The sequence below is a fragment of the Aulostomus chinensis genome, chromosome 13 (genome assembly GCF_037954235.1).
Source record: "Aulostomus chinensis isolate RoL2024-O1b breed Wild chromosome 13, RoL_Achi_v1.0, whole genome shotgun sequence".
Classification (NCBI taxonomy): Eukaryota; Metazoa; Chordata; class Actinopteri; order Syngnathiformes; family Aulostomidae; genus Aulostomus; species Aulostomus chinensis.
Window position 1 is genome coordinate 9996201 of NC_141332.1, and position 12271 is coordinate 10008471.

Consider the following 12271-nt stretch of genomic DNA (forward strand, 5'->3'; position numbering starts at 1 on the left):
TTTTGGGGTTAGAAGGGTACCATTATCACTGAAGTCCACCTTAAGATGTGTCATCACCATATCAAATACGGTCCTACACCCACGCATATCCTACCCCATCCCCACATCCATATGTTTAAGGTTAAAAGTTGCCCTGAATACTTGACATTGAGTTATGGTGAAGAGAATAATTTGATTAAGGTCAGGATTGACTTTTTTGGAAACAGTGAAATGTATTTTCAAAGTTTTGGGGATAACAAGAGTGTATTTGTGTGAGCACAAGCCATTTTTTTTTTTATTCTTGTTATAGTGCTGATAGCCTCCAGCTGTTTTATATGTTCTGCCACAGGGGGGAGCTGGGGATTCTGAGAGGGCATTGTAGTGCCAGAGCTTTCATCTTCAGAACATGAGAGCCAGAGAGAAGACAGTAACCACAACTCCAGTCCCTTCATTATTCCTGTTTCAAGCAGGTTGGATAATGTTCATTAGTCTTACACACCGGAGATGTTTAGAAAGCCTCCTAAACTTCATAATCCTTGCATGTCATGTTGCGTGTGTTTTGAAAAATAAATGTGCGGTTAAATCGAAAACTTCCTTCTCGTCATTAGGTTGGCACAGAAGAGTTCATGCTAGAATAGCTTCGCTTTTTCAGTGTCCCACAGGACTTTGCCAGCAGCTTGCAAAGAGACTCATAATCACCATTCATCAGGAGTCTTAACATGCAGCTGTGCATGATGGACTCACTCACGATGTTGGAAGAGCTCCCTGATAAACTTGTTAATGAGAGAGCAACTCTGAACTCCAGATGTAGAAGCTGGACGGGTAATAACAGGTTAGTGACAAAAAACTGGGACGAGGGATGTGGTTTATTTAATATGAGGTTAAAATGGACTTCCATCTCTATTATTTGTAAGATTTATTTGGTAAATTGGCTTTTTTGAACACATTAAAACCATACTTAAGTTTATTCATCTTTCAAGTACTCACAAAGAAGTGCCTCAAGCTCACAACTGGTAATATTATTTTAATAATAATAATAATAATAATAATAATAATAATAATAATAATACATCTTCTGAGAAGAACATGATGACATGAAAGCTTTACACATACTGACATTGATTTTGATGCAGCAAGGGGAAGACATGGTCAATCTGAGCTGCTAGATTGTAACTATGCCCTTTCCATTTATGGTTCAACTGCTGCACAGTCAAGTGTCACTTAGCATTCCTCATCATCATGCATCGCAGCGAAACAGGCTGCTGCAGCTGCACAGCTGGCAGCAAGAGACGCTTAAAACAATATTTTTTCAAGAGGAAAGAAAACAAAGGGTAAGTTTAAGAATTCTAAAAGTGAGACACAGTAAGGAACTGGGAATTTAAAGATCTGGCTTGGAAGGTTCAAAGTCTATGAAGGACTTAGAAGTTAAAGAAGTGCCGCAATGTGAGATGACAAACCGTGGTGATGTCCAGTCAGTTAACAGTGGGCAGGTGAGCATCGCTTCCATCCAACAACGCCAGGTTACCTGCACCCTGTGTAGTTCTAGCACCAGCTGTCAGAAACAGAAAGTAATGAGTAGATTTCCTGTACCAGAGCCTACAGTGTTCAGCGGTGAGTCAGTCAGATGGAGCAATTGATTGGAAATCCTCCCAAATGTCACCAGTGGACATTTTAGCACTGTTCACTGTTTTATTTGAAACTGTAAAAGAAACAAAGCAAGTGTTCTCGCCATCCAAAAGCCAAAATCAAAAGACTGGGTTCACACGGCCCGATCCTCCCTCCACTGAGCGAAGCCAATACAGGAGAGATGTTTGTCTCAGCCTGCTGTCAGTACAGTATAGTAGACTAAATGCCTTGGCTTGTTTGTACTTCTGAGCAGGCCATTCTTGATAAATGTTGAAAGACCCCAGCAGGCCTGCTTTATTCCACAATTCAAATTGTCACCAAAAAAACTTGTAATTTCTGGCGTGCAGGTTGCTATTAACTAACTAGCTTTGAGGTTGTTGTTTGATACTGGGAGAGGGACTTGAAAACAGTCACCCACAGAAAAAGCAAGTGGCTCAGAATAATGACAGAAACAGTCGCACAGTGGCAAACCTACTGGCACATCATCCCCACAAGTGCCTGAACCTAAAGCACAAGTCTCTGGAGTGCAGAATAACATATCATTAAGACAACACACTTGAAAACAAATACAGAATACAAAGAAGCAATATCTCATCTGCTGAATGTGCATGAGAAGGAAGCTCCCCCCCCCCCCCATGACAGCTATAGATGTGAAAGGCTTGTGTCTATAGAGAATACAGCACAAAATTATATATCTGAGACAACAGCTGCTATGCCTCTTAATCCATCCATCCATCCATCCTTATTCCTACATTAAGGCTCGCGGGAGGTCTGGAGCCTATCCCAGTGTCAACGGGCGAGAGGTGGGGTTCACCCTGGACAGGTCACCAGTCCATCACAGGGCCAACATACAAAGACAAACAACCATTCACACTCACAGTCACACCTACAGTCAATTTAGAGTATCAATCAGCCTCATCCTCTCTTGATGTCTTTGGACTGTGGGAGGAAGCTGGAGTACCAGAGAGAACCCACACAGGAACAGGGAGAACATGCAGACTCCACACAGAAAGATCCCATGTCCGAGCCGGACATGTGCCGACATGTGAGGCGGCAGTGCTGACCACTGCACCACCGTGCAGCCCTAGCCACTTCATGTTGCCAGAAAATACTTAAAGTACTTAAATGACTGTTTGAGTGTAAATGTCATCTGCTGTGAACCCATATGTAGAAAAATGGTCTTTTCCTCCCGAGAATGATGCGGGCTTTGTTAAGAGGGAGGTGAGTCGGGAGTTTTGTGGTCTCTCTGTGAGGGTTTACAGCTCTGCAGCATGCGATCACCTCCTTCCTGCTTTCATCCGCAGTGTACACCTGTAAACTATGGCCATATCCCCACCTTTGACACAACTAGACATTCACTTATAGGCAATACCAGCATTAGCTGGGGATACTTGATGAAATAACTAGCCTTGTGCTGTTCAAAAAGATTCAGGATGAAGCATATTTGCTTGCCAAATAGCTTTCCTGATAACAGGATCCAAGATCTTAATCATCATGTTGCTGTAACATAATTCTCTTAACTCCCATGAATATGTTTCACATTAGAGAGTGATTTTGGGTGACAATGCAAAGACAAAACAGTGTCTTACATGGTCTGGTTTTCCTCAACAAGCCCACATCCTGAAATACACCAGGGTGGTTTGTGTTGCAACGGTTGCTGCTGACAATAATCACTGTAATTAACTGGAGGAGCTCTAGTGACCACGTTTGTTGTATGAGACATGTGCATCACCAAGTAATGTATCTCTGTTTTTCTCAGCAGATCCTATTTTTTGTAACTCTGTGCTCTTCCAGGCATTTGAAATGACAAAATCTCCATAGAAAGTGTTCCATTTGTACTCTAGTTTGTACGGAAGAAAGTAAGGGCTTAAAACCTTTGCTACGTGCTAATGACATAGCATATGAAATATAAAGGCTTTAAGGAAAGACCAGCTCATGAAGGTCAGACTCAGCCAGCTCGACAAGAAATTCCCCAGTTTTCTTCTCAAGTTTAACTGTATGAACAACATCATCAAAAAATGAAGCCTGGAGGGCTCAGGATGGTTGACTTCCAGGTGAGAGATGGCACATACCACATGATGGCATCGATCATCTGAACAAACCTGAAAAATTGCATGTAGTTTTTGACTGCTCAGTTGAGCATAAGGGAACCAGCGATAATGAGTGCCTGCTGTCAGGGCCAGACATGATAAACAACCTGGCAGGTATCCTTGTATGCTTTCAGCAGCATCCAATAGCTCCGATGTACAGTGAAGAGGAAACACTCTACCAATTTCATGTTGAAGAGAACGATAGCGACTACCTGGGTTACTGATGACGGAAAAATTGAGACTTCTGCCAACAACCATAAGAATGGAAACTGAAATTACATTTTTTTTTTGGACCGGTTTTTTGGACATTGGAGAGACTACAAGTGTGGGACAAGAGGCCTTAGAGCGATAAACTCAGGCTGGGCTCAGCCAACAGCAATGCTGCTAAATATCATGCTACTGTTAGAACAGGGAGCAGAAATGAAAAAAAAAAAGAAGCGCATTGGGGATTCACTTCCTGGTCATGAAGGAATTTCGTTTTTTGCAGGCCAGAGCTTAGAACACCAGCAGTTGTCACTGTCAGTCTCAGAGACAAGTTAGCTCATAGTAACAGGGATGAGGAGAAGGCCTGCACTCTTTCCAGTGGGAGACACTGAAGTCAGATCTGTTGAAACAGAGACAGTTGAAAAGGTCACCATGAATGAAATATGATCCAACAGCTATTGAATCTCGAAGATAAGCTCTGCTGAAGACTAAGGAGACCTGCGGTGGAAACAGTGATCATTGACATGAACAAAAGGAATCTTCTCTGCCTTCTGCTACTGTGCTATGTGTTGTTTCAGGCTATTCATGAAAGATCTATGCAAAATACACAACAGATTGGGATTGCTCCACTCAAGCTTTGTTCCCGAGTATCCATACTTAGATGATAAATGATGAGGCCTTCATCAGTGATATGCATTGCTTAATTTTATCCTGCGCCTCAATCATGTAACTGTGACCATGGCACGAAATTTTCTGGGTGCCAAAAATGAACTGAATTCTGACTCTACAGGAAAATGATAATGCAGAAAGACTTGCACCATTTCCATCACGTACGTATGTGTCATATCTCACTGTTCACCCATGCTGTGAAGTGTTTTTCTAACACTTCTGTGTTAGCTTAGCATCTGTAATCCAGATCTAAGTAGAAACAAGTGATGTTGAGGGGATGGCTTTTACGCAAGAAAAGTGTTTCCTATTGCTATTGGGTGTGTACACGCTTAACACACAGTCACAGTTACACATCAAAACACAATGACAGAGTCAAGGCCATTGTGGAAGGTTCATTCCAATAATCAAACAGAGGAACGCTGATTGTGATAAGATGACAAAGAGCCCTGCAGGGGACAGGGCTTTGTGAACTCTGTTCAACTGCAAGTCTCCCTTATTTACTGCTTTTTAAATACTGTTTAAATCATTGCAGCTAATCTGAAAGGTTTCACCAGTGTTGACATGTGCATCTGTGTGTGTGTGTGTGTGTGTGTGTGTGTGTGTGTGTGTGTGCTACACAGAGACAGGAACGGTAATGGCGTGATAGGGAGAGAAAGAGGACTGGGAGTTGATTTGTGGTGTCGCTCTACAGGGAGGAAGGATTATGTTTCTGTGCTGTCATGTGTTCTGACTTTCAGAATGTTATTAAAGTTCGATAGGCTGAGTTTAGGATTACTGATTACTCTTTACTGGAGCTGAATCCATTATTCAGGGTTTACTTAAACTATGTATTTACCAAAATGACATCTACACCTTCTACACTCTGATACACACCTGCACATGCACTTATTTATGCATGCATTCATATATGCATGCAATATGCTCTCTTACTCCCGGTTAAACAGACACTCAAAGATAAATACATTAGGCTAAATGCATCACAGCTACAGCAATGCACTTAGGTATTGTAACTGTCCTGGAAGACTGCTAAATATGCATTGGACTTGCAGGAAGGCTGAACTGTGGAGCTAACAATGTTTCCATGGTGACGTGAGTGACTTTTAAGTGACCTCGGACATTGAGAACAAGAAGAGAAAAATCTGTCCACTAAAGCCAAAGACATTGCCCACTCACAGCTCCCATGAAACCATGCACTGCTTGAATAAAAAATGTCTCTTATTGTCAAAAAACTTTCCTTTTAGGAAATGGATTTGACATTTGAAGCATTGCTCTGCAGTGAAGAGATTTAAGGAGGGCATTCTGGCCTATTGAGTGAAATATTACATCTATTGAAATGGGTTTAGGGTGTTTCCTGCTTGATGGATTTTGACCCCGTCTAGTAGAGTGATTGGCTGGGAGTCTACCTGGGTTGTGCAGGAAGGCTCTCTAACTTTGATCACAGTAGAAAGTAACCCTCCCTGCTCCATAACCCTCTCATCTGTCATTCTGTCTGAGTTGATGTTAGCTGCCATAGATCTCTCCCTCACCCCCTCCTCCTCTTCTCCTGTTCTTACTCTATCCATCTTCCCCTCAAAGCTGTCGCCTGACCACCTCCACCAAAATAGACAGAGGAAGAGAAGCAGAGTTACAGAGCATCAGTTTTCTACTAACCTGGTAGCATTACAACTTTTCTGTTCCCCCAACAATGAGGAGGTCCATATTTCAAATCAGGGAGCGGTCATCTGAAACAGGCTCTGTCTCCTGATTGACTGTCCCTTTCAGCCAGGCCTGGATGACCCTCTACACCACAGAAAGATGTGGAAGAGCCAATAAAGCTCCAAATGGATGGATGATAACTCATCATAACCTCATACGTTTTCATTTACAGAGCAATATAACGTCATTACTCGTTATAAATCAACAGCTAATGGAGTGAGTGAGCCGAGATGTGTGCACTGACCACCGCTCTGCTGAGGTAATATTTAAGACGGTCCTGGCTCAGGCTGGAGTATCTTTATCCACCTGCCCTGCAGAGCAGACTGTGTTTTATGTTGTGCTTTTAGCAAAGGCACTTTTTAGTGTCTTTAAAAAGTTCAAAGTAACATGCAAGATCCTAGATCAGCAAGAGCTACTTAATCTAACTGGACAATGTTTATAGAACTGTAGGCTACAGCAGCCCAATTCATTTGAATAGTAGTACCATTTATTTTTGTTGGCCATCACAGAAGGTCGTATAACCATGGGTTTTCTTCGCCAAAACACAATGAGGTCTTTACATTGGATTTCAGATTATTGCAGAAATTAAACTCTGTGATTTACATGTTTCCTCAGCAAGATAATTTTCACAGATTACAGCACGATTTTTGGTGCATGGATGCAATTGTGAAAAGTAAAAAGCTAACATAACTAGGCTTCACCACCAATTTCACCACAACTCGCATTCCAAAACTGGTATTGCACTTGAGCTCACTGTAGTATGAAGACGTTTTAACATCCTTGACGACCTCCTGTAGTCTTATTTAGCCATTACGAGTATATTTTATGATGTAGAACAAAACTGAAAATATCTCAAGTGTGTGTTTGCAGACCTTATTTTCTTTTGGATGCATATAATGAACATCAGTAACAGACATTAACATGCTAGATTGTCATTTTCAACCTTCATCCTTAGCGTACAGAGCTAACAAATACACAACTCACAAATAAAAACTGTTACAATGTGTTTTGCAGGTATTACGCTATATTACTGGCAATAGCTTGGGTAAGTAGAATAAACACACACAAGCCCAGGATATCTTTATCTATCATATTGAAAGATTTTGGATTAAAGGAAGTAGAAAAACTTGTTTCATTGAAGACATGTATGCAGGATGAAAATTGCTAAACATTTTTTTCATAGTTAAAGTTTAAAAATGGCTGCAGTGGTAAATGATAAATTTCTATTATATTCTATTAGAATGTGCTTTTTTGAAATGTCACCACATCTAATTGGTTTACCATGTCTGACCTATAGCTACACATGCTCAGTTGGACTGGACTCAGCGATTGACATGACCAATCTATACAACAATTGTAAATATAATTAGTCCATCCATCCATTCATTTTCTTCTGCTTATCCTGTTAAGGGTCGTGGGGGGGCTGGAGCCTATCCCAGCAGCCTTCGGGCGAGAGGTTCACCCTGGATGGGTCACCAGTCCATCACAGTGCCAACACATAGAGACAGACAACCATTCACACTCACAGTCACACCTACGGTCAATTTAGAGCATCAATCAGCCTCGTCCCCTCTTGATGTCTTTGGACTGTGGGAGGAAGCTGGAGTACCAGAGAGAACCTACGCAGGAACAGGGAGAACATGGAAACTCCACACAAAAAGATCCTGTGCTGGAGCCGGGACTCGAACCTGGAAGCTTCTTGCTGTGAGGCGACAGCGCTAACCACTGCACCACTGTGCTGCCCTTTGTAATAAGTCATGTATTCAAAATACGATTTGAAAAAAACATAATTAAAAATTGTACTGACCAATAGTGATGAATTGATTATAAATGGAGAAAGTATTGCATCAGCAAAAGTGGAGTAAAAATTACATTTTATCTTTAGAATATAAACTATGTAATTTTGTCAAAATTATGAGGTAAATTTTCATTAAAATACAGGGCTTAAGAGGAACCCATTTAGTTTAAGGTCCATTTCACAGTGAAAAACTACTTATTTTGCTTTGGGTTTTCGAGAGGTCTTTCATCTTCTAGTGCCTGTCAGTCAGATAAAGTCATATCACCTTGGCAGATGTATGTGCTCCCCTGGTGTTCCACTGAAAGTAGACTTGGAGAATTGTTTATTTCCCCCAAACTGAGCCTATACAATGCATCAATAAACACAATAAACCTCAGCTAATGCTGAAAGTCAGCACTTTAACCCCAAACCTCTTTGTTTTGTACTGAGCGCCAAGCCTGTCCTAAGGCGATATCTGTATGTTGTCACAGTGTTGTTGAGTGTTGTGGTCAAATCTCCTGCTGCTGCTGCGAGTGCCAGTTGCTCAGACTTGGATAGACGGCCTGAGGGCTGGATGGACCAGAGACAAGAGGTCCACAGTGCTTCTGAATGAGGTTTCAGTCTTGCTGCATCTACGTGGGCAGATTGTGTGTTGTTGAGCTTGTGTGCGGCCATGTCAGTGTATATGTCTTCCCTCACAAACCTCCCACACACACTGATGTGCATCCGGCCTGCAGCTGCTGAATGCAATACACATGTAGAAACACAGGACAAGTGCTGGAGAGAACAGCGAGGGACAGCAGTGAATTACAAGTGACTTGAATGACTAAATATAATGAAGATGCTTGGTATCCTTTTGCTACTGACTTAGGCAGTTTACTTGAGCCGCTGCAAAAAGGAACAAGTGTCCTGTCTGATGATTACGAGATGCTGGTCTGTCCCACAACAGGAGCTGGCAACAGTGTCTCCACTACTATTGATTTCCTGTCCTGCTTTATTTGGCCAAACACGTCTCACATGCCAGGAGGAGAGCTTACAACCAAGTTAGACAACATCTCATAACAGATAGATTGAAATGCAAAGGAAGAAGACTTAATTCCCGGATACAAAATCAATAGTGAAAGTAAAGACACAAAAACATTTTAAACTCTGACAAACATACAGGACAACGGGTGACATCTACAAAGAGTAATAAAGGTCACGGAGCAGCCATAGTTCATGAATAAATGTTGACTGATCTGATGTCTAAAGAATTTGTACCATCCCTCTACAGACATCAGAGTTTCCAAACTGAGGTGCAACAAAACAATACAGTAGTAACTGATTACTGTGGAGGAAATAACGTGCTAAGGGCTGAGATAATAGTAAATTTTGGCGGTGTGATTTCTCCTTTGTTCATATTGAAATGAACAAAAAAGTGACACTTTTTTGCAGCTGCATTTGTTCATGTATTCTTTTTTTCACTTTATCGCTCACAAAGCTCTCTTGGTCAAGCCACTTTAATGTTGTAGCATAACCTTAAACAGGGTTTGAGACATCAACTAACAAGAAAGATAGAATTGAGGACTATTGTTGCTGTTTAATCAGGCAGAAGTGAACATTATTTGGGGCTCCGTAATTTCAGTCCGTTGGTATAATCATAAACTATGACAGAGATTATAATCAACCTTTGCAATCAACATAGATTTTGCATCATTTGTAATTCAGAGTTGTCTGTTTGTAATTCACTTGCACATTAACATGACAATATATGACATTAGTTGTCAGTCAGTAGCCATCAGGGGCCTGTACAATGAAGGCAGGTCAGCAGGTCTTGAAATTCTTTTGGTGGACAACAACCACAGTCAACGATAAGTAACAAAATCAAGCCAGCATTTCCCCACCTGTTGCTTGTGTTGACATGAAAGGGGCTGCATTAGAGGGCGGCGCGGTGGTGCAGTGGTCAGCACTGTCGCCTCACAGCAAGAAGCTTCCAGGTTCGAGTCCCGGCTCAGGCACAGGATCTTTCTGTGTGAGTCTGCATGTTCTCCCTGTTCCTGTGTGGGTTCTCTCTGGTACTCCAGCTTCCTCCCACAGTCCAAAGACATCAAGAGAGGACGAGGCTGATTGATACTCTAAATTGACCGTAGGTGTGACTGTGAGTGTGAATGGTTGTCTGTCTCTATGTGTTGGTCCTGTGATGGACTGGTGACCTGTCCAGATGGCCCGAAAGCCACTGGGATAGGCTCCAGCCGCCCCCCCCCCACGACCAATGGATGGATGGGGCAGCATTAGCATCTAGTTGACTACTCAAGAGGAACAAATGATAATCCTTCACAAACATCAGGAATTAAATTTAAAAAAACAGGCATAAAGCAACAGTTGCTGCAGACTGAGTAAGAAGGAAAGCTGGTAACAAACATTTGACTGAGAGAGCGCATCAGTTAACAGACTTTTCAATATCACTGTACCAACTGTCAAAGTAGATCAGACTGCAATCGCCATCAACTGATAGGGTGACGCGTCCCACAAACTGCAATTTTTCAACTGGCACCCAGGTGCAGCTGAAATAATCTACACAGATTATGGTATGGAAATCAATATTTGGGTTATTCTTTCAGCTGCAGCTGCGTGTCAGTTGAAGAAATGCATGTTGTGGGACTGTTACTGGAACTCATCTCACTTGCCCTGTATGTATGTTCCACTAATTGGCAAAAGTCAATCACTCCCTGTGCAGAGGATCAGTATGTCATATCTGAACCGTGTGAACATGTAATTATGTACACAGAGTTCATCTTCTTTAGTTTTATGGTTTTTATTTCAGTTTCTTGTGTTTCATTCTTTGTGGTATAGGTTATCGTTATTATTTTCTCTTTCCTCCTGTGTCTCGGTTTGCTTTACATTTCCTGTCATTGTCTGTTTCCCCACCTTTTCAGCTTCCTGCCTTTTTTCAGTGAATCACCACTGTCTTCTCTGTTAATTAGCCCTCATCGATCACAGCCTCGTTCTTTGTTTCTCTCACCCAGTTAGCTCCTTCCCTGCCCTTGTGTTCTCACACCTGTTTCTTGTGTCATGAGCAAAGTTTATTTTTTAGTCTGGTTGTCAGTGTCATTTCTCAGTCAGTTGCTCAAGTCACCTTAATTGTTATGTCACTCCTTCCTGTTCTTTTTTTTTTTTTTTTTTTGCCAGCCTGTTTGTTTGCTAGTTTATGTTTTGTGTCTTTTGTGAATGATTAAAATGACTAGAGCATAAAATCCTACTGGCTCCCGGTGTCTGCTTTTGAGTCTTACTCATCACCACACCTTTGTCATTGTAGGCCTGTCCCCAGAGACCCTGGCATTTTGGCTGTCAAACATGAATGGTGACAACATGGGCAAGGAGCCGTGATTGGTCTGTAGGCGGTGCTTGTATTGACCTCTTATTTGACCATGTAGCCTGCTCTGGAGCAGGTTAGCTCTGCAGTGTAAGTTACCATGGTGATAGAAAGGTAAACCACCTTTGTAGTACGGAAAAGCCTCAGTTGAGCTTGAAGTTACCTTGCTGACCCTAATACTAAGGAAAACCAATCCTGTTTCATAGCACAGGCCACTGGTCTGTGAAAGCAATTTAATCACTAACCTTATGTTTGCCATTCAAATAATGCTAGCGGAATCACAAAAAACTTTACGACTTGCTGACGCGTCTTATGAAAACTGTCCAACTTGAGGCCTCAGGTAGAATTTGCCTTCAAATGAAAGCAAGCACTCGTGGTGTTTTCACAAAGGAAAATCTGCAAGTGTCCGCTTTAATGGATCGTTATCTACTTCTGCTCTTCAAAGACATATGAGAACCCCTCGGACTATTCAACATTTCCCATCCATCTTTTTTGCAGTTTGTGCAGTTTTGCTCTTCAACTCCAGGTCTTCTGCTTTGGAGCGCTGGAAATAATTCTTGTTCATGTGTCACATGTTGTAAAGAAACCTGCCTATATAGTCCAAAGAGTAGATGGATTGGATAAAATATGCTTCAGCATAAACTGCAAATGTTATGAGGAATTAATGTTGAATATATTTTCTTGGTAGAACTGAAGCTTTTTGTGATGAAAAATATGACAGTATCCCAGTTTAGGCTGTTGAGGACCAGTGATAGATGTGTCTACCCCCCCTCCACACACCAACCCAGTCTTCATCACACTGATTTTATATACATGCTGCTCTTAACTCATTTGAGCTCAGCAATATCATGCTTTTATGGGAACAGTAAATCATCTGGG